We start from the raw sequence: 22,458 nt of genomic DNA on the forward strand, positions 1-22,458 counted from the left end.
CTCCTTACTTGTGGAAATCATCCAGTTTATCTAGTTTTCACACCATTATTAATGGCTCTTGCTAGGCGCAGCACCAAAAACAGTTGATTCTCCCTGTTCCTGAAATCCACTCTGGCCTCGATTCATTAGTTAGCGTTGTGGAAACTTTTCTAAAGAAAAGCTATTGAGTGCCAGTCACAATTCTTATAAAGGGTGTGGGGTTTTTTAAATTCTGACTTAAAGCCATCTTGTAGATTTTTAACAACTAAGAGCTTTCACCAGAATATTTATTTTGAATGTCTTTACTGAGTCTTTTGCTCCTTGCCATACAATCTTTGTACACTGTACTTGTTTTAAGATATGGAAGTATAACAATCAAGAGTGATGAACAGATGCCATGCTTAACCTTTGCTACATAGTTGTCCAGCATTCAGTGCAGTGACGACTGTTCCTCAAACATAACTTTGAGGGATCGTTATAGCATTGACTCGAGACTTGGCTACCATGGAAGGATAATCTCCACGAACAAGCAAATGTGGCAATTAATTCAATTACTTGAATTCATTATAGATGTCTTATGTGGTGGTGTAATGTGTGGGTTTTTAATGGAAATGTTACCTGTTATTGTGGAACACTACCATCCAATAAATAAGCTATTGCTAGCCCAATTCCAGTAGCTCCTTATCTCTGTTGGACAGTGTGATCTACAGAAGTAGGGAGGGAAATGAGGGCAAATGTAACCAGTCAGTGTTCTGTTGGCTGGCAGAAGGCAGCTCTCTTATAGTCTAGCTAAAAGTGACTGTTTACCCATAGAAATTAGTCGTAAAGTGAGTGTGCTAGCACTGAGCCACTTGTGTGCACTGTGACTAATCCTTGTATAGCAGGAATCTAGAAATACTCAGCTGGGCGTCACCTTCATCATGATTCATTCTTTACTAGAAACCCATAATCCATGTCTAGTAGCTTAAACTGAGATGGCTTCTCTGGTCATGTAGCAGCTCCCAATATACAACTGTAACTGATGGAAAATAGTGAAATATATTAGAGGCAGAACTTAATCAAATATGAAGGGATCCAACTAGCTGGAACACCACTGTACTAACACCTGTGAATGGCAGTCTTTATCAGAATTCTTCAGTGATGACTTATGAGATCCTCATCTGCCATTCTAAAAAGATGGCTTCTGGTGCCTTTTTAAAGGGGTGGAATGTTAAGACACTTAACAATGGTTGCAAGTATTTTGTCTCTTGAACCTTTAGCATGAGAATGGGAGTTTCTTTCAGGGGAGTAGAACAGGAATTAAACAGTGTAATTTAGGCCATGATTTCCAAAGACAGGGTAACTAGCAGTATCGTTAAAAGAAATCACTTTAATAGCAAAGAACAAGGCCTGCTGGATCTATAGCTTAGTTGACTCTAGAATTTATTACTCTAACCTAAAACTGAGCATCTGGCAGAAAGCACTTGTTAATTGCACACAATTCTGTCACTGACATGCTCTACAAGTGTGTGCCCATACTCAATTCCTAGAGCTCATGTAACTTCCTGTGATCTTTTGCAGAATCTTTTAGCAGTGAAAAGAGCTGTACACAGTAATACCCTTGCACTCTATTAATTACTACGCCAAGCAGAACACAAGCTAAGCATACCATTGTATGCTTACCAGTCCTGATCAGGCAGGTGAACTTTGTCTATAAGCCAGGCAAGGTCAGTCTCATCTGGTTGCTGGATATCATAGTTGTGCAAAGAACCCTTGTCAGATCTGATCTTGGGCTGTGTCCTGAAGGTGAGTTCTTCTAGGTCTTCCTGCCTTATTCTGTTCCTTCTTTCCTGCTGGTCTTCTTGGACTCCAGTTTATATAGTAGAGCTTGAGTCCTATTTGGGAAGGGGAAAAAAAATTGCTTAGCTGTACCGTAACACATTGTAAAGTAATTGTTTCTGTGGTACAATTAATTTTCTATGGGTAAATCAATTAAGAAACCAGCTTGAAATTATAAAAGCAATAGGGAAGTGAGGACCATGTCCTTGACATTTTACAAACCTTACTATTGATAAGTAGTGTTTTGCCAGTCAGAATGCTCAAACCAAGTTGGGTTTAACCATCTTAAGACCTTTTATCTGGTGTTATTTGGTGCCATTAAGACAAGGTCTTCCTTTTCACAGCCTGATATCACACTTGTAATTACATTACATGGAATGTGATGAGTGGAAGTGTTCTGCTCCTCACCTAATGTCTGCTGCTCTTCCAATCTGGCTGCAGCCAATGTTATGATATGACTACAGAAAAAGACCTTATTCTTTCACTTACACACCCACTGTGCCAACCTGGAGAGAGAGTACTATGTGGCTATAGACTTTAAGGTCAGAAGGGACCATTATCTAGTCTGACCCCCTGTACAGTGCAGGCCACAGAATCTCACCCACCCCTCCTAGAAGAATCCTTTCACCTATATCTCAGATATTGAAGCCTTCAAATACTTTGAAGACCCCAAGATGCAGAGAATCCTTCAGCTGTGATCTGTACCCCATGCTACAGAGGAAGGTGAAAAACCTCCAGGCTCTCTGCCAGTCTACCCTGGAGGAAAATTCCTTCCTGACCCCAAATATAGTGATCAGCTAAACCCTAAGCATGTGGGCAAGACTCATCAGCCAGACACCCAGAAAGTTCTCTATAGTAACTCCTATCATCCCTCCATTGACCTATTTATCACTGATAAATGAATGGTCAATTAGTTACCAAGATCATGTTCTCATCAAACCTTCTCCTTCATAAACCCATCTAGTTTAATCTTGAAGCCAGATAGCTTTTATCCCCACTACTTCCCTTGGAAGGCCGTTCCAGAACCTCACTCCTCTAATGGTTAGAAACCTGTGTCTAATCTCAAGTCTAAACTTCCTACTAGCCAGCTTATATCCATTTGTTCTTGTGTCCACATTGGTATTAAGCTTAAATAATTCCTCTCCCTCCCTGGTATTTTTCCCTCTAATATATTTAAAGAGTGCAGTCATGTCCCCCCTCAGCCTCCTTTTGGTTAAGGTAAACAAGCCAAGCTCCTTGAGTCTCCTTTCATAAGACAGGTTTTCCATTCCTCGGATCATCCTAGTGGCCCTTCTTTGTACCTCTTCCAGTTTGAATTCATCCTCCTTAAACATGGGAGACCAGAACTGCACACACTATTCCAAATGGGGTCTCACCAATGCCTTGTATAATGGCACTAACACCTCCTTATCCCTACTGGAAATACCTCGCCTAATACATCCCAAGACCGTATTAGCCTTTTTCACGGCCATGTCACAATGGCGGCTCATAGTCATCCTATAATCAACCAGGTCTCTGAGGTCCGTCTCCTCCGTTACTTCCAACTGATGTGTCCCCAGCTTATAACTAAAATTCTTATTAATCCCTAAATGCATAACCTTACACTTCTCACTATTAAATTTCATCCTATTGCTATCACTCCAATTTACAAGGTCATCCAGATCTTCCTGTATGAAATCCCAATCCTTTTCTGAATTGGCAATACCTCCCAACTTTGTGTCATCCACAAATTTTATCAGGACACTTTTGGTGCCAAGGTCAGCGATAAAAAGATTAAATAAAATTGGCCCAAAACTGATCCCTGAGGAACTCCGCTAGTAACCTTCCTCCAACCTGACAGTTCACCTTTCAGTATGACCCGCTGTAGTCTCCCCTTTAACCAGTTGCTTATCCACCTCTCAACTTTCATATTAATCCCTGTCTTTTCCAATTTACCTTTTTATCTTTTCCAATGTGGTACTGTATCAAATGCCTTACTAAAGTCAAGTTAGATTAGATCCACTGCATTTCCTTTATCTAAAAAATCTGTTACTTTCTCAAAAAAAGAGATAAGGTTGGTTTGGCACGATCTACCTTTTGTAAAACCATGTTGTACTTCAGGGGTGTCCAAACTTTTTTTCAAAGAGGGCCAGATTTGATGAAGTGAACATGCATGAAGGCCGACCATTTTGCCTAACATTCTTTGAATCATTAAAATTAAATGCAAATTAACTATTTTATGCAAAATTTATTGCAAACAGCATACTTTTCATTTTGTCACATGGATGACAAATCTAAACAGGTGTTAAATCATTCTGCCTTTCATATCTGAAGGCCAGATGAAAAAAAAATCCAGGAAGCTGAAATATAGGTCAGAAACATTGTAAAGTACATTACATATTATTGGTAATAAAGGTTGTCTGTCAACTTTTAAGTTCAAAAAATATGAACAGGAACATAACACCAAGTATATATGTTGTGTCCAAATATATTTATAACTGATTTAGACCAACTGACATTAACTGAAATTTTACAATGTATTCATCTCAATACATATGGATTCGTTGGGAGCCATAAAAGATAGATATTGCCAAATTACCTGTGGGGCCGTATTAAACCGGAACACAGGCCACAATTGGCCCGCGGGCCGGACTTTGGACATGCCTGTTGTAATTTGTCCCAATTGCCATTAGTCTCAATGTCTCTAACTACTTTCTCCTTCAAAATTTTTTCCAAGATCTTGCATACTACAGATGTCAAACTAACAGGCCTATAGTTACCTGGGTCACTTTTTTCCCCTTTCTTAAAAATAGGAACTATATTAGCAATTCTACAGTCAATGCCTGAGTTTAGAGATTTATTAAAAAATTTTGCTAATGGACTTGCAATTTCATGTGCCAGTTCCTTTAATATTCCATATGTTGAGATGAAAACATCCAAGGACCTATTCCTACAGTAGACTTTTGCTGGGATGAAGTAGGAGATAATTCTGATGGGCTAGATTCAACAATGGGTTGGTTTTATGGGTTGGATCTAATGAGTTACTTTATTTCATCTTTTCACATGACACACATTCATCTGAAAAACCCAGTATCTTAAATGGCAGGAGTCCTATAAGCTAATAAAATGGAAACTTTTATTCTAAAGAAGATAAAAGCTTGTTCTTAGTTTTACTGTTTATGCAAAAATAATTAAAAAAAATGCTTCCAGCATGTCCAAGGTCCTTCATAGAGTGTGGAGACCCAAGTCAGGTATCCAGCTATGTTGCAACAGCCTCCTCATGTGAGAAGCCCTCTTTTTAAATTCAAGGTAGATCTTGATTACCTTTGTAGAAAAAAACTAATCATTTGTCTGCCTTTTATGTTAAAAAAATGGCTTTTATTTACTGTGGGCTGCCAGATACAAAAATCTCTACACTTTTAGCATCCATTTCTTATAGGAAGAGCCTGGATGATTCTAAATAGCAGCTAAAGAATTTTTGAAAATTTGACAGTATCAGTAAACTGGGCTCTTTAAAAACAAACAAACAAAAAAAAAACCACTAACTCAGCTAGGGAGGCAGAGCACTTGCAAAACATCTGTCCCTTTAACGTAATTTGAGCATAGCACACACCAGAATACAGCCCCCTGAATTATTTAAAATATGTATACAGAACATATAGACCAAGCAAGGAAAGGGGATAAATAATACAACTTGAGAGAACATTCACTTACATTGTTACTATTTTAGAATAAAATCATTGAAGGAAGACAATGAGGATGATGGTTATAAATAATTAGGGATGGGATAAACGGGTAGTTACCAGCCTGGGCTCATTAGCTAGCACAGGCTAGAGTGTGTACAGAGAAGGATGATGATTATTACAAAAAGGTGCCATTTAGAAAGAAAGCTATATAGTTCCTAGAGTCTACTGGAAATGGGGAAAGACTGTAAATTCCCAGAGTTAGCTCGTGGAGCAGTAATGAGATAGACTCTTGGCTGTGTCAGATTTAGCTTCCAGGATTCCCCATGTCACAAATGACTTCTGCAAGAATGAGAGGCACAATGAGCTCCAGTGGCCAGGGTCTAACGCTAGATGGCATAGTGGTAACTTTCAACAGTCTAAATAGATAAGTTACTTCCAGCCCCAGAATCACACTTATTAATGTTGTGTGCAACTGATTCTAACACTGGATAGATGTGCTTGTTCCTTTAGCAAGACTGAAATTAATTAGGGGAATGTAAATATTGTAATATTCCTAAACTATACTGGTCATGATGAACTTACCTTTCATGCCTGGTAATGTCTAGTCTGACTTATAAATACAGGCCAAAGTATTTCCACCAAAATAATTCCCAGACATCTTTTAGAGAAGTTCCAAATCTGGATTTTAAAATGGCCAGTTGGAGAATCAACCATGACCCTTAGTAAATTTTTCCAGTGATTAAGTACTTTGCCTGTTAAAAATTTAAACCCTATTTCAAGTATGAATTTGTTCATCTTGAACTTCCAGCCATTAGATCACATGACCATTCTCTGCTAAATAAAACAGCCTATTATTAAATGTTTATTCCCTATGTAGGTAGTTATAGACTGTGATTGAGCTTTCCCTTACCTTCCTCTTAGTTACCCTTAAGTAGCTCAATCTATTTAGCAGAGGGGTAGCCATGTTAGTCTGAATCTGCAAGAACAACGAGAAGTCCTGTGGCACCTTATAGACTAACAGATGTATTGAAGCATAAGCTTTTGTGGGCAAAGACCCACTTCATCAGATGCATGTAGTGGAAATTCCAGACACAGGTATAAACATACAGGAATAAGAAAAGAGTTCCAATCAAGAGTAAGGCTAGAGATAATGAGGTCAAGTCAGTCAGGGAGGATGAGTCACACTTCTAGCAGCTGATGTGGAGGTGTGACCACCAAGAGAGGAGAAACTGCTTTTGTAGTTAGCTAGCCATTCACAGTCTTTGTTTAATCCTAAAATGATAGTACCAAATTTGCAGATGAATTGTAGCTCTACAGTTTCTCTTTGAAGTCTGTTCTTGAAATTTTTTTGGTACAGGATGGCTACTTTTAAATCTGCTACTGTGTGTCCATGGAGATTGAAGTGTTCTCCTACAGGTTTTTGTATTTTACCATTCCTGCTACCTGATTTGTGTCCGTTTATTCTTTTATGTAGGGACTGTCCAGTTTGGCCGATGTATATGGCAGAGGGGCATTGCTGGCACATGATTACATATATTGCATTGGTAGATGTGCAGGTGAATGAGCCCGTAATGGAGTGGCTGATGTGCTTAGGTCCTGTGATGGTGTCGTTGGTGGAGATATGTGGGCAGAGTTGGCACCGAGGCTTATTGCAGGAATTGGTTCCAGAATGGGCATTACTGTGGTGCAGTGAATAGTTCTTGGTGAGAATTTGCTTCAGATTGGCGGGTTATCTGGGGGTGAAGATTGGCCTATCTCCCCAGGTCTGTGAGAGTGGGGGATCATTGTCTAGATTGGGTTGTAGATTGCTGATGACGCGTTGGGTTTTAGTTGGGGACTGTAGGGGTATGTCTAGACTACATGGCTCTATCGATGGAGCCATGTAGATTTGTTTGTTCGGCAAAAGGAAATGAAGCCACGATTTAAATAATTGCGGCTTCATTTAAATTTAAATGGCTGCCCCGCTCTGCCGATCAGCTGTTTGTCAGCAGATTGGGGCAGTCTGGACACTCCCCTGTCAACATGAAAGCCCTTTATCGACCTCCCCAGTAAACCTCATCCTACAAGGCATAACGGGGAGGTCGATAAAGGGCTTTCAGGTCGGCGCGGGAGCGTCCAGACTAGCACGCTGAGCTGACAAACAGCTGATTAGCTGTTTGTCGGCTCAGCACAGAAGCCATTTAAATTTAAATGAAGCCACGATTATTTAAATCGTGGCTTCATTTCCCTCTGCTGATCAGCCTAATCTACATGGCTCCATCAACGGAGCCATGTAGTTTAGACACTCCCTAGGTGATGGCCAGTGGTGTTCTGTTATTTCTCTGTTGGGCATGTCTTGTAGCAGGTATACATCTGGCTCTGTTGATCTGTTTCCTCACTTCCTTAGGTGGGTATGTAGTTTCAAGAATGCGTGGTGTAGGTCTTGCAGGTGTTTTTGTCTGTTTGAAGGGTTGGAGCAAATGCGGTTGTACCTTAATGCTTGGCTGTAAATGATGGATCGTGTGTTGTGTCCAGGATGGAAGCTGGAGACATGTAGGTAGGCGTAGCGGTCCATAGGTTTTTGGTATAGGGTGGTGTTTAGATGACCATCACTTATTTGCACCGTAGTGTCCAGGAAGTGGATCTTTTGTGTAGACTGGTCCAGGCTGAGGTTGATGGTTGGGTGGAAATTGTTGAAATCATGGTGAAATTCTTCCAAAGCCTCCTTCCCATGGGTCCATATGATGAAGATGTCATCAGTGTAGCGTAAGTAGAGGAGGGGCGCTAGTGGACGAGTACTGAGGAAGCATTGTTCCAGGTTGGCTGTAAAAATGTTGGCATATTGTGGGGCCATGCGGGTGCCCATAGTAGTGCCACTGGTTTGGAGGTATAAATGTCCTGTCTATTAGACTATGTACTTAATAAATTCCTTTGTGCATGTATTGGTTATTGATTTGTTACCATGTAATTAATCAACTACCCAAATGATGTTCTTTTATTAGTAGCAGAACACTGGTACAATGTGCATTTAAACTCATTGTATGCATTGAAAACAGGCCTTGGTTTGTTGGTTTCATTTTCCCACAATCTTTGTTCCTTGTTATTCTCTTCCATTATGAATGTTTGTCCTCTTAACAATGCATAGGGGAAGGGCAATTGAGTAGCCTCAGGAAACTACTTATGGAGACTTCTTGAGTTCACACTTCAGAGATGATCATGTGTTGACATCAGCACCACTGACAGGGAGGGGCAAAGGGGACAGTTGCCTCAGGGCCCAGCAATGCAAAAGGGCCCAGAGCTCCCACATGCTGCCACCTTGGGGCCCTGGGCCCTTTAAATTGCTGCTGGAGAGCCATGCTGTGTGTGCTGGGCACTACTGAAAGTTGCCTAGCCCCATCCTGCCCTTGATCCCCACCCCTCCTCCTCTCTGAGGCCCAGCCCCTTCCAGGAGCACAGAGCGGGACAGCTTTCCACCTTTATCGGGGCCAGGCCAGACTGTTGGTCCCATTGGTTGACACTGTGCCATCTAGCTGTGTTCCATTCACAACACCAACTCTAACAGCTTGGAAAGCCATAAGGAGTTATTTAAGGTAAAATGATTGTTTCATAGCTCAACAAGTGTGTTTCACTACCCAACTGTGTATACCTGCCTCCTTAACACAGAAAGGGCTGGTGCAGCTGTGGTTTACCAATCTTTTGTCCCGAATGGTATAAGTCGTCCCTAGTCATGTTTACTGTAATTAGTCATATCCTGATGACTTAATCAGTCTTGTTCCAACATAGCATAGAATTTTATTTTGGTATGCCTAAGCAATGTAAGTTTTACGTTTGCTAACATTTAACATGGTCACATGACCATATCATTTCTAATAATTTCCATTCTCACTTCAGCAATCTTTCAGCATCATGCATATGATATGCATTATGTTATTATCTACAGTCCCTGCTACATGCTGTGTGGGTGGCAGGGAGAACTGCTAATATTATACTGCTATTAGCTTATTTATCACAGCGCAGTATTAGTAGTCCTACATTTTTTCTCTAGAAGGGTATATTGCTCTGCCACCTCCTTCTGTCTGTCTAACTAGGTATGCAGTGATTTGTGATGCTGAACAAATTGCAAAGGATCTATGAAAACAAAACTGTGAAAACAGTCAGCATGATTTGTAGCCTGAGGGCTGCCCTCAAATGACCCTACATGGACATAACTCCCTGTGTTGTGCTTTAAAGTGGATGATAATTTGCAAAACATTTTTGAGGTAGAACTGCATTCTTAATTATTTAGCAACAGAGGAGACTTGCCCTACTGAATCAGTGTTTCTAGTTTAGTATCCTGCCTCTAACAGTGGCCAGCACCAGATGCTTCAGTAGAACGTGTAAAAAACCCCACACTGGGCAGATGTGAGATAATATATCCCCCACATAAGTTCTCAACTTGGTCTTTCATTGTTAGAAATTAGCCTAAGTCTATTTATAAATAATACTCCACTCTTTTCACTCTCCAGTGCTTTTCATCAGTAGATCTCAAAGTGCTTAATAAAGGAAGTAAATTTCATTATGCCCATTTTATAGATAGGGAAACTAAGGCATAGAGAAGCAAAGTGATTTGTCCCACACAAGTAGGACAGTAGCTAAGCTAGCATCAGGACCCATATTTCCCAACACCCAGCCCCTTGCCTTTGGCACCAGAGGATTCTTCTTTTGAACTACCTCCTTTCTTATTTCAATCTCTTTGACTTTGCGGAATTATTTTTGATAGCAAGCACATAACATGTTTATAGATTAACCTGACCTTTCTGTCAGTTCTCACCCAATATAAGATAACAATGCTTCACAGATCATTTTAATTTTCTATAAATTACAGTTCATATTCTGCACGGCAGAGACATCTCCAAAAATCAATTTACACTGCCATTCAATACATATGCCCTGGTTTTAATTTGCCTGCATTATCTGGTTTTACATTTCCTTCGGTCATGAAAACTCAATATAAAGGTTTAAAAAAAAATCAATGAGTCCAAATATTACACAAGGTACTATTTTAAAGATCCTCATATAATATAAATCAGTAAGGGTGCATCTACACAGCACAGTTATTTTTAAATAAATAGTGTTATTTTGAAATAATGCGACTGTCTACACAATCTGCAGATCAGGGAGACAGGGAGCAAAGCAGAGCAAAGCGGCGGAGCATGCGGGCAGCGAACAGCCCAGATGCATCTGGGCTGTCCGCTGCCCGCGTGCTCTGCCGCTTTGCTTCCTCTCCCTGGTCTGCTGGAGACCAGGGAGACGGGCCCCGTTCGTAAGTGCGGATCCGACATAAGTCGGATCCGCGTAACTCGGGGACTGCCTGTAGTGTGGACGCTCCACTGCTGCTATTTCAAAGTAGCTCCTCCCCAGTGCCTTCTGGGGCTCTAAATCAAGGTAGCATGTCCACATTATGAAAGCCTGCCTCAGGCTAATTTTGAGGCTTCTCTGTAATATAGACGTGCTATTTTCAAAATAAGCTATTTCAGAGTATTTCTTCCGGAATAGCTTATTTCTAAATAAGTGTGCTGTGTAGATGTATCCTAAAAGTGCAATTAAAGTAGTTTCCAGTATAATTAAAGTATTTTTATCTTTATATGTATTTATGCTGAAACATTAAACTCTTGTTCAATGAGCAACATTTCTTTCTTTTCTTAGGTATTTTGGCCCCAGTTCACCATTGTATTACTGTATTGGTATAATTCCATTGATGTCTGTGGGAATTAAATTTATATTAACCTGGAGCAATGAAATAGTAGATCGTGCCCAAAAAGTGAAAGCTGGGATTGACAACCCCAATCCTCTGGATCTCTCTACAATAAGTTAAGATGGGCTGGAGCTCCACACAGACAAGTAGGAAAGGGCTTATAAGAAGCTAATCAGAGAGCAGCTTTCTGGGGAAGCCCTGTTAAAAGGAGCTGCTCAGAGAAAAGAGGGCAATTGAGTCCTGACCAAGGAAGGTGCAGGACTGGGTTCCCAGACTGGGAGAAGCACCTGGAGAGAGCCATGCTGGACAGGCTCAGAGGAGTGAGAGAGGGGCTAATGGACCACTATCCCTTTGAATGAAACCATGAATGAATAAAACCACCAGATTCTGGACTGTATAGATGTCAAATATCCAAAACAAATGAAATTAATTGTGTTGTTTTACTGAAACAGTTTTAAAACTCCTTCCTTCTATTAGACAGGAAATGTATGACTTCTGTAAATATATGTTGTGACATTTGCCCTTTTACCTTGCCCAGCCCTTGACTTTTGCTAGTAAACTGCATTATTTAAAAAAATAGTTTGTCATAAAGTATTTAGTTTATTTTTTGAGTAACTAAAATACACCTTTTATAGATTTTTGTGTTGAAATATTAAAACTAATGCTGAGATTTAGGCTGAAAGGAAGAATGGAGAAATTCCTGCACTTACCTTCTGTTTTTAAATTCTCTTCTCTCTCCTGAAGTAACTGGATGGGTGCAGGAGAAGAGGTCGTCTCCTATGTCACCATGAAGTCAGCAGCATGCTATGTGAAATAGGAGGGAATTGTTTGCCATTTAGACTGATTTCTTTGTTCCCACTTACCCTTCTGTGACACTCTTGACATCACTGGGGTTGTCTGAGCATAATTGCCAGTAGAATTTGGCTCACAGATGTAAAATGATCATATATAAAGTGTGTCAGTACGGAGATGATTAGCGTAAGCTGTGAGGCAACTTTATGTCACATATGCTAGTAAATAATGAGCCCAATTCTAATTCACTGTGTCTGTGGTAGTTCTATGCCCTGACAGGGCTCTGTTCACAAGGAGCAATACTGGAATCCTAGGGACTGCAGAGCTTCTCAGCAGCCTCTCAGCGATCCCCAGGAATTTACACCAGTACTCTGCCTCTATAAATGGTATGGTAGTGGGTCACGAGAGAATGAGATGGTGCCTCCTCCAATAACCCTGCATAGGTGTTGAGGCCCCCCAAAGCTGAGGAGACTGGGCTGACTGATTCCCCAGCCCCTTCCTTCCCTAGCACTGACAACAGTGTGTCTGACAGCTCTGGTAACAAGGCTTTTGGGCGCAAACAGTCTATGTTTCTGGTAAAATTTGAGCATATATGTGAGGGATTTTTTTAGCACAGGCACCGTGAAAGATCCCTCCCTCCAACTTCCAGTCTCCTTTCCCCTTTCTATCATGGCAGGTTGTTTTCTCATCAGTCTCTGCCCTGGAGGGAGAAAAGGAATGATTCAGATGGCTCTGTGGAGGAAAAAGAGTATTCATACTCCTAAGCTCCCCATTCTCTCAAGGTTTTTTTTTCGTCTCAACCACACTTCCCTCCACAGAAGTAAGGACTCTTGCATGAGCCAAATAGTGTGTCCCATTCATCAATACAATATTCAGTCCTGCACTTTAATATTACTTTTTGCTCAAGGATCTCAACGTGTTAAATATACATCAATAATAAACTGCACAATCACCCTGTGATGTAGGTCAATATTGTTCTTCTTTATTTTATAGATAAGGACACTGAGGAAGGTTGCCAACAGTCCCTTATTACAAACGTCAACTTTTTTTTCATCTCTGTACAAGAACAGGATTTGTTGAGTGCTACAAAAAGCAGCAAGAAATACCCTGTGTGGTAAGTACTGCAAATTATTATTAGTAGTATTTATTATTAATAATGCAAAATTAATACTATTTTTGAAATACAATGTTGGCAATCCTAAAACTGAGATGTGAATAAATCAGTTCCTTAAGGTATCACTGACAAAATCTCTGCTCCCTTCAACTTTTCCAGAAGTGTCATTTTGATGATAAAGTGCAGTAAAAAACCCACACCAGCTAGAGCCCTCAAGTCCATCAGCAAAGTTAATCCTATCTCCCTGGAATCACCGAACTACCCACACGAACATTATGACAGATTCAACACCTACCTACCCCAACATGACTGAACAGGCATCTAGTTTACAGTATTTAAAATAATAAGTAGTCAGCATTTTGAAAATGCCTTGATATCTAGAAAATCCTGTGAACAACTACAACAGAAATTTGTACTTGAGTGCTTACTTTTTTACTCCACTTCCTTTCAGATTTATAATCCTCTAAATATGCAGCTATCGTAGCTACTTGTATAGCTCTCATCACTGTAATATCTGAGATACTCGTAATCTTTAATGTATTTAACCTCACAACCACCTTCAAAGTCAGGGAAGTGCTATTAATCCCATTTTACAGATAGGAGCTGTGAAGCTAAGTGACTTTCCCAAGGTCACACAGGAAGTCTGTGAAAAAGCAGGGACTTTTGTTGCCCATTTTTGTGAGTTAACTATAGTAATTTTGAATCATCTGCAAACTTTTCCACATCACGGTTTACCCCTTTTTTTGATTATTTACTAATTATATTGAACAGCACTAATCCCAATATAGTTTCTTGGGGAATACCACCATTTGCCTCTCTCCATTCTGAAAATAGACCCATTTGTTCCTACCATTTGTTCCTTATCTTTTAAACAGTCACTGATCCTTCCCTTTTATCCCATGACTTTCTCCTTTGCTAAAGAGCCTTTGTTGAGGGACCTTGTCAAAGGCTTTTTGAAAGTCTGAGTACACTACATCCACTAGGATCACCTTTGCCTGCAGATTTCCTTCCGTTTGTTTCTAATATCATGTTATAATTAATACTAAAGCAACATTGTCTAATTTGCTTTTTCACTATTTGTTTTCCTTGTAGCCCGCCACATACCATTTGGCCAATGGAAAAAAACCAAACTGTTTAACATTTCAGAGTTCCAGTTTAAACATAATATTGCAGTGCTTGAGTGGTGTGGAGGAAAATATCTATTTTAAAGAATGTTTCCTTATATAGTATAAATCTACATAGAAACATTTTGATGGGACTAAAGTTTATAAAATAAAGTTGACCAACATATCTTCAAATGTCAGCCTCTTGAGCAGTGTTCCCTCTAATTTTTTATGTCCATATGCAGAATAATTATATGTGCACCAATATGGAGCTGATGTTTATATCACATAACATGTCATTCCACACATGGACAGTGTGTGGTGGGGACAGTGCCAAGGGTTTGGGGTACAGGAGAGGGCCTAGCACTGGGATGGAGAGTTGGGGTGCAGGGTGAGGGCTCTTGTTGGAGGTTCAGGCTCTAGGGTGAGGCCGGGGATGAGTGGTTTGAGGTTCAGGCTGCCTCAGGAAGAGAGGTCAGTCCCCAATCCCCCCTTCTATTAGTGGCTTGGGGGCAGATGAGAGGCACCTCTCCATGGCCACCACAGGTCCAGGCTGGGGTAGGTGATTACCAAGGAAGGGGCACCTGTCTTCCGGCTATGACAGTTCTGGGGCAACTCCAGTTTGTGGCTGGATCTGAATTGAAATCCAGCTTGCTGCAAAGTGCACAGATTCTTGTCTAGGAGATTGCTCAAATGAATGAAAACACAAGGATTTGACTCCATTAATTTACATGGAGCCTTTTTCTGTAATGTGATATGCACTTGAAAATAGCACTTGGAAAAAAGCTGTAAGTGTGCAGAAACTGCCATTACATTTCTTGTTCTCTACTCCATAGTCCCTGGATAATATGACTCAATGATTTGTTTTTACAGATAATTTAATTATTCAGATTTGCCATTTGCCAAGTGTGGTAAAGCCTTTCTCTGCATTGTCACTAGCATCTTTTCATGGATCTCATGCAGCCACATAATATATTAACCAGATTAGTCATGATGATATAAATAGAGATTGTTCTCCAGATTATATCCATGATCTGTGTAATTATGGTTCCATCTTTACTGTGCCATAGGTGACTAATAAGTCTTATCTGCATTTCAAATTGTTACAAGATTCAAATTCTGTTTGTAGACACTACAGGCAGTCCCCAGGTTACATGGATCCGACTTACATCGGATCCCTACTTACAAATGGGGTGAGGCAACCCCGCACTAGCTGCTTCCCCCCCAGCAGACCAGGGAGACGCAAAGCTAGCGCCCTCCCAGCAGACCAGGGAGACGTGGAGCGGCTTTTCTCAGCAGACCCCTCAGCTTGAGAATAAAGGACTGAGGGAAGTGAGGTGTGGGAGAATAAAACTGAGCTCTGGAGAAATGTTTGGCTAGAGCTTCCCCTACAATATGTACCAGTTCCAACTTACATACAAATTCAACTTAAGAACAAACCTACAGTCCCTATCTTGTACGTAACCCGGGGACTGCCTGTATATGAAACATCTTATCAATAGCTCTCCAGTGGTACATTGAGCACTTGCAGAAGGCCTGTGGAGACCTGACTGGTCACATGTTACTGACACCTCTAATGTAACTTAATCACATTAAGTGACCAAGAAAAAAACCATTATCTACTTTCTTAATACAACTTTCATGTAAACAATTGCCATCATGGCAACAAGGCTGATTTGCAGTCACGAATAGGAAGGGAGATTGTCTACAATGCAAGATATCTATATACATTTGAAACAGTTTGTGAGTTTTGTCAAGTGTCTGGTCAAGAACTCGTCCTAAACAGTAAGAGCTAGGACTGCCAAATTTGTTTTGCAACTTCCTCTTATCCAAACTTAAAGCAATGTCAGGGTTTGGTTGTTCCAGGTTGGTCTGGAAATTGCTTGTTTCTCATCAATCAGAGAGGGTTCAGAGCAGGGACAGTTATACTCTGGAATGGCCACGAGGTGGCAGCAAGCATAGACGACAGTTATACTTCAGAATGACCACAGGATGGCAGCAAGTGCCCCAACCCCAGGGAGCAGCCACTAGACCTGGGGAGCATCCACTGGTCAGTGTGGGTCCTGCTGGCCAGTCAGCATGGCCCCGACTTTCCAGTTAGGATATAATCCATGGTATGAGATGTTTGAGAGCCTCTATATTGTTGTGTTTGAAAAATTCTATTTGATTGCATAATGGTACAATTCCTATGCACAAGGATGTAAATGGAAGGCTGGGCATTTAGCCTCTACAGATATTTATATTTGAGAGAACAAAAGGGAAAACTATATAGCACTTTAAAGACTAACAAGATGGTTTAATAGGTGATGAGCTTTCATGGGCCAGACCCACTTCCTCAGATCATATTCTGGAAGAGAATTGGCATGTACTCATATCAATTTTATATGGTAATTAAATTAAATTTTGATTACTTGACCAACAACTCCTTTCCCTAGTTGGGATAACTTGACACCACCATGCCAAAATATTCATTATCAATTAATTTAATTATTAACAGTCAAACTACCAGCATTCATAAACAAAGTATCATATGAATACAGGGTCTGTCCTGGGACCAATCGTATTTAAACTATTTATAAATGATCTGGAGAAAGGGGTAAACAGTGAGGTAGCAAAATTTGCAGGTGACACTGAACTGCTCAAGATAGTTAAGACCAAAGCAGATTGTGAAGAGCTTCAAAAAGATCTCACCAAACTAAGAGTCTGGGCAATAAAATGACAAATGAAATTTAAAATTGATAAATGTAAATTAATACATATTTGGAAAAAATAATCTCAACTATACATACAATATGATGGAGAGTAATTTAGCTACAACTACTCAAGAGAGAGATGTTGGAGTCGTTGTGGCTAGTTCTCTGAAAACATCCACTCAGTGTGCAGCGGCAGTCCAAAAAGCAAACAGAATGTTAGGACTAATTAAAAAAGGGATAGAGAATAAGACAGATAAGATCTTCTCTATATAAAACCATGGTACACCCGCATCTCGAATACTGCATACAGATATAGTCCCCGCATCTCAAAAAAGATATATTGTCATTGGAAAAGGTTCATAAAAGGGCAATAAAAATGATTAGGGGTTTGGAATGGGTCCCATTTGAAGAGAGATTAAAAAAACTTGGACTTTTCAGCTCAGAAAAGAAGAAACTAATGGGGGATATGATAGACTGGGTTTGACAAATGGCGGCAAAATCTACTCGCCAGCCCCTCACTGAGCATGCGCAAGACCCACATTGAGCATGCGTGCACCACCAGTGAACGGGGCAACCTCTGAAATCTCCTCGCCACAGGTGAGTAGAAACAGCAATTTGTCGAGCCCTAATAATAGAGGTCTATAAAATCATGACTGGTGTGGAAAAAGTGAATAAGGAAAAGTTATTTACTTACTCCCACAATATAAGAACTAGGGGGTCACCAAATGAAATGAATAGGCAGCAAGTTTAAAACAAACAAAAAGAAGTTTATCTTCACTCAGTGCACAGTCAACATGTGGAACTCCTTGACAGAGGATGTGGTGAAGATTAGGACTTGAACAAAGTTTAAAAAAGAGCTAGATAGATTCATGGAGGTTAGGTCCATCAATGGGTATTAACCAGGATGAGTAGGAACGGTATCCCTAGCCTCTCTTTGATTGCTGGAAGATTCCCTGTTCTGTTCACTCCCTCTGGAGCATCTGGCATTGGCCACTGTCAGCATACAGGATACTGGGCTAGATGGACCTTTGGTCTGACCTGGTATGGCTGTTCTTATGTCTAAGTACCTATAACAGAATTATATGTAATTAAGAACAATAAACCTATTTCCTTAGCCTCTCTGTGAATGGTAAGGCTGACTAAGCAACTGAATTTGCAATAGGAAGTGGATTGTGTGGTTGAGGCTATTTCTTACAAAATGTCCTGACTCCCACTGATCATGTTTGTAACTGGGGCAAAGCAATGATCATGAGTAAAATTTGACTGTGAGCATGGAGGTCAACTGGACTGAATGGATCACAGCCTATAATAAATGTAAAAACTGGAATTAGCACATAGCAGAAGCTAATACAAAGACTTTATATAAGCCTAATTTACTCCAACAGGGAAGTGCTAGTAAAGGAATGGCTGCATATCAAACAAATTGGCTTCAATGGTTAACATGGAATCCTACAAACAGAGAACTGAAACCGTCTATTCTTAGAAAAGAAAAGCACCTCTCAATAGTGCTGTACTAGTATAAGCTGTTCCAGTGCCTGGTGACAGTAGGGTTTCCTCTGCTGCTACACTTCTTTCAGGGATAAGGGGAGGCACAATCAGGTCCCTCTGAAGATCTCACATGATTTAAAAAGATGGGTGGAAACCCATATCAGGCTGCCCTGTCATGATCTCTCTCTGGAGAAGTCTAGTTCTCACCCCAAATGATCCAAAGGGAAGAGACACCCGAATCTCAAAGAAGCCCAGCTGAGGCAAGTAGGCTCAAATCACTGGGGACTGCCTGAAAATACCTAAGGTAAGGGAATCCAGAGGACGTGAGACAGAATGGTAGGAAGTTTTCTTGGAAGTCCAGGATTGCATAGATCCCAACCCTTCATGTGAACCTGCCAAGATCAACCCATTGCCAACCTCTGCAAATGGACCACAAGGAATCCAGTTAATGTGCCCCACATGAATAGGGTTAGATGGGTATTTGCACAGATCCACTCCCAAAACCACAACTCAGGCTTGGAACCATTAGTGGTAATTCAGCGATGCATTGGAAGGCAATGCTGCACTGTTATTATGCTATCTTTTAGATGGGTGAGGCTGTAAGTCTGGGTGTCTTTGTCAGTGTCAGATAATTATCTAGGTACAAGTGAAAGATCCCACTTCCCTCTTAGAAGAGTACTGAGAGACTTCCCTGGCATCCTGAACAACCAGTCTCACACACATAATTATTTAAATGTACAAGTCAATGTGTCAAGCTGCCCTATTTCATGTTATAACATTCTTTAGACACTATCTAAGGCCACATCTGTACTTGCTATGCCACAGATCAATTTTCTGATGTTTGATTTAGTGGGTCTAGTAAAGACCCACTAAATTGAATCCTGCAGCCATCCCCTCCCCCTCCGACAGCGCAGTTATGAGGAGTAAGGGAAGCTGATGGGAGCATTTTCTCCTGTCGACGTCCCACTGTAAAGACAGCGCCAAGCTCAGCTTAAGTTATGTTGACTCCAGGAGATGCATGCCTTAAGCTGACCTTCCGGGTCTAGTATAGACCTGGGCTAATATATTATCTTGTAAAGATCTTTCTCTTAGGGGAGAGGCACCTTGACATGAATATGAAAAGTGCTCAGTAGATCCTAATTCTCTTCTATTCACACACTCAAGAGAGGTACTGTACACCAGTGAGTGGTTCAGGTTGAGAGTTAGGGCTCCCGGATTCTGCTCTTAACACTGCAGCTGCCTGTAATTTGGAACAGGCCCATAAGACCAACATTTCTAGATTTTATCCACCAAATTTTGGGTATCAAACTTTAAACATGTTGATTTTTACTGGAACATTTGGTGAACAGCACATCTAAAAATCATGCCCTGAATTGAGCCCCTCCCCCAAATTAATGGACTGTTGGATATTTGTGTTTTAATTTTACTGAGCCTCAATTTTCCCATTTGTAATATGGGGATGATAACAACACTAACCTGCCTCACATAAGGAATGCTATGTTTAAATCAACATTAAATTGGTGATGCAATGTATAAACTTCACAGTCCCTATGACAAGGGAAGTCTCTTATAGAAGGCCCATTAAAGTCCAACTTTGGGAATGTTCGACAGAAAGCCATCCCCACTTACTATAACCTTCCCTCCATGTCTCTGTGCATTGGGCACAGTGGTCAGAGCTGTGGTTAACCTGTGTGGGTTAAGTGCTAAACTCACACACGGCTTAAGAGTTTCATGGTAGAAGTTCCTTAGCCACTTATGTTTCAGCTTCTGGGCACATGCATTGCTGCCTCACTCTAGATATTTACACATCTATCTCCCATCTATGTCCTAGAGCGATTCACAAACCAGGCAAACACAGGTAGTTGACTGCCTCAGTTACATGTGGCACCTCATCCAATAGATGTGCTCAGAGCAGTGCTTAATTTGTGCTTGGGCTTGCCAGAGCTGAGTACCAGAACCCCTGGCATGGCAGTTCAGACACCTCTGGGCTTGCTGTATCAGTTACAAATGTAAAAAAAAATTGCTTGAGCTGTAGGTCATAATTGCTTTAGACCTGACACCTCCTTCATTAAAATTAAGCACTGGTTCAGAGCTCCTGTTTGTGGATTGCTAAGCAGGGTCAGGCACCTCCCTGTAATCTGGAGATAGGTGCTTTCCTTCATGAGAGGGGTGGAGCTGTGGACACATCCCTCTGCCTGACAACATCTACCATTGGCTAGTTAGTTTAGGTGGCATCACCCACTATGCTAGTTTTTGTGGATTGCTCACTAAAGGGCCTGTCTCTCCCCACTTGTCATATAGGAAGCCCAGGTACACACTCAGCTGCGTGGATAGCAGTATTGGTGTTAGATTTCATAGGCACCTATGAAGTCGATGCTATGAGGTTCAGCATTGCAACACCTAAGTCTCTTAAAGGATCCCATTAATACTAATTAGCTAGGATGGGTAGGAATGGTGTCAGGAGCTGGAAATGGATGACAGGAGAGGGACGACTTGATGATTTCCTGTTCTGCTCACTCCCTCTGGGGCATCTGGCATTGGCCACTGTTGGATGATGGGATACTGGGCTATATGGACCTTTGGTCTGACCCGTTGGCCTGTTCTTATGTTCTTATCTTAGATGTCTTCAGAACAGGAAATTGTTTTCTCCTCATAACTTACAGAAATAAGTTGTCTCAATTAGAAAATCAAGGAGCAGGACTGCATAAGTTTAATTATTGGGAAAAAATGCATGAGGTAGGAAAAAACGAACACAAAATTTATTAGCACGCGGAGTGGGCTCTATGCCACTAACTGTGACCCTGGGAAACTGGGACTGGCAATAAGTACCTAAGAAAAATTGAAGGAAGGTTACAAGATGAGAGGAGTGAGGGAGGGAGGAAGGAAGGAAATTAGATATAATTAGAATAAAATTACAGACAAAACAAAAATCTCATGATAAGGAATAGAAACTAGAGATAAATCTTAAACTAAGAGAAACAAATAAACTGAAATAGGAAATAAAGCTAATTACTTGACTTCAGGATGGGAATTGTTCTTGACCTTCTTTCTGCTAATGATCCTTATTACCTGTCATCTCTAATTGGCTACATAGTCAAAATAATTTCAAAAATAAAAGCTCCCAGCCCACATTTTTTGAATTTTAACTCCACCCCAAATTGGAATGCAGGGTTTAAACTCTTAGCATGAGCAGTTTATAAACTGTTCCACTAACATGATTCTATATAGTGAGATCAGGGTTCTCAAACTCCTGACCCATGGGTCATCCCCAGCCAGAGCAATTCCTAGCAGGCGGGGAGGAGGGAGAGTGGGAAATGTCCATTATTGTTCCTTAAGCCCCACCCCTTCCTGCCATTGCCCTGTTCTCTCCCCTTGAGGGTTCCCAAGGTGGCCTAGCATGGCATGGCAGCAATGGTCAGGCTCCCTTCTGCACTCCCCATGGTGGAAGAGCTGAAGGGAAGTGGAGGCACTCAGCAGGAATACTCACTCTGTTTCCCAATGGCTTCTACGGCCGTGGGGAGTGTGAGGGACTCAACCACAGCTGTTGCTCAGTGCTGCACTGCCTCCACTGAGCCCCAAAGCTACATCCTTAAGGATGGGATGCCATGGGGGGGGGGGAGGCGGGGAAATGATGGGAAGCGGCAGAGTTAGGGGAATGGTCATGGACAGTTCCCCCTCGGCCCACCGAGTCACCTGAGTCACACTGTACCATTGTTTCAGCTGAAGATAGCTTATGGGCTGGGAGTTTGAGACCCCTAGTATAGATTATATGAACAATCTTACTAAAGGTTGTCCAATTTGCTTAGCAGTTTGTATATCATAGAAAGTTCTCAAACACCATAAATCTATTCTGACTGTATTCCCTCTGTGAACTCTGATGCTCAGGCCCAGATCTACTAAGATATTCAATGGAAGTTAGGTGGAGAGCTTCCTGGACCTGGTCTCCAATCACTATATGCCAAAAACTCTTACGGTCAATGCCTGACAAGAGGGACAATCTCAAAATAATATACTTTCTGTATTTACATGATGACTAGATATTCATGACTTTTAAAGGAATAATAGCTGCTGACTACGTTCAAACACTCATATT

The 22,458-nt window shown here is 41.1% G+C and overlaps 1 long non-coding RNA gene across 1 annotated transcript; it reads right to left on the minus strand.

Moving 5' to 3' along the window:
• Positions 1-1,267: 1,267 nt before the first annotated feature.
• LOC142829678 (uncharacterized) lies at positions 1,268-21,486 on the minus strand. Its single transcript, XR_012904374.1, has 3 exons — positions 21,379-21,486; positions 11,886-11,979; positions 1,268-1,853 (listed from the first exon to the last, which is right to left on the minus strand). It is a non-coding gene; the product is annotated as an uncharacterized LOC142829678 (long non-coding RNA).
• Positions 21,487-22,458: the final 972 nt, after the last annotated feature.

Source organism: Pelodiscus sinensis, chromosome 5 (assembly GCF_049634645.1).
Source record: "Pelodiscus sinensis isolate JC-2024 chromosome 5, ASM4963464v1, whole genome shotgun sequence".
In the NCBI taxonomy this organism is placed as follows: domain Eukaryota; kingdom Metazoa; phylum Chordata; order Testudines; family Trionychidae; genus Pelodiscus; species Pelodiscus sinensis.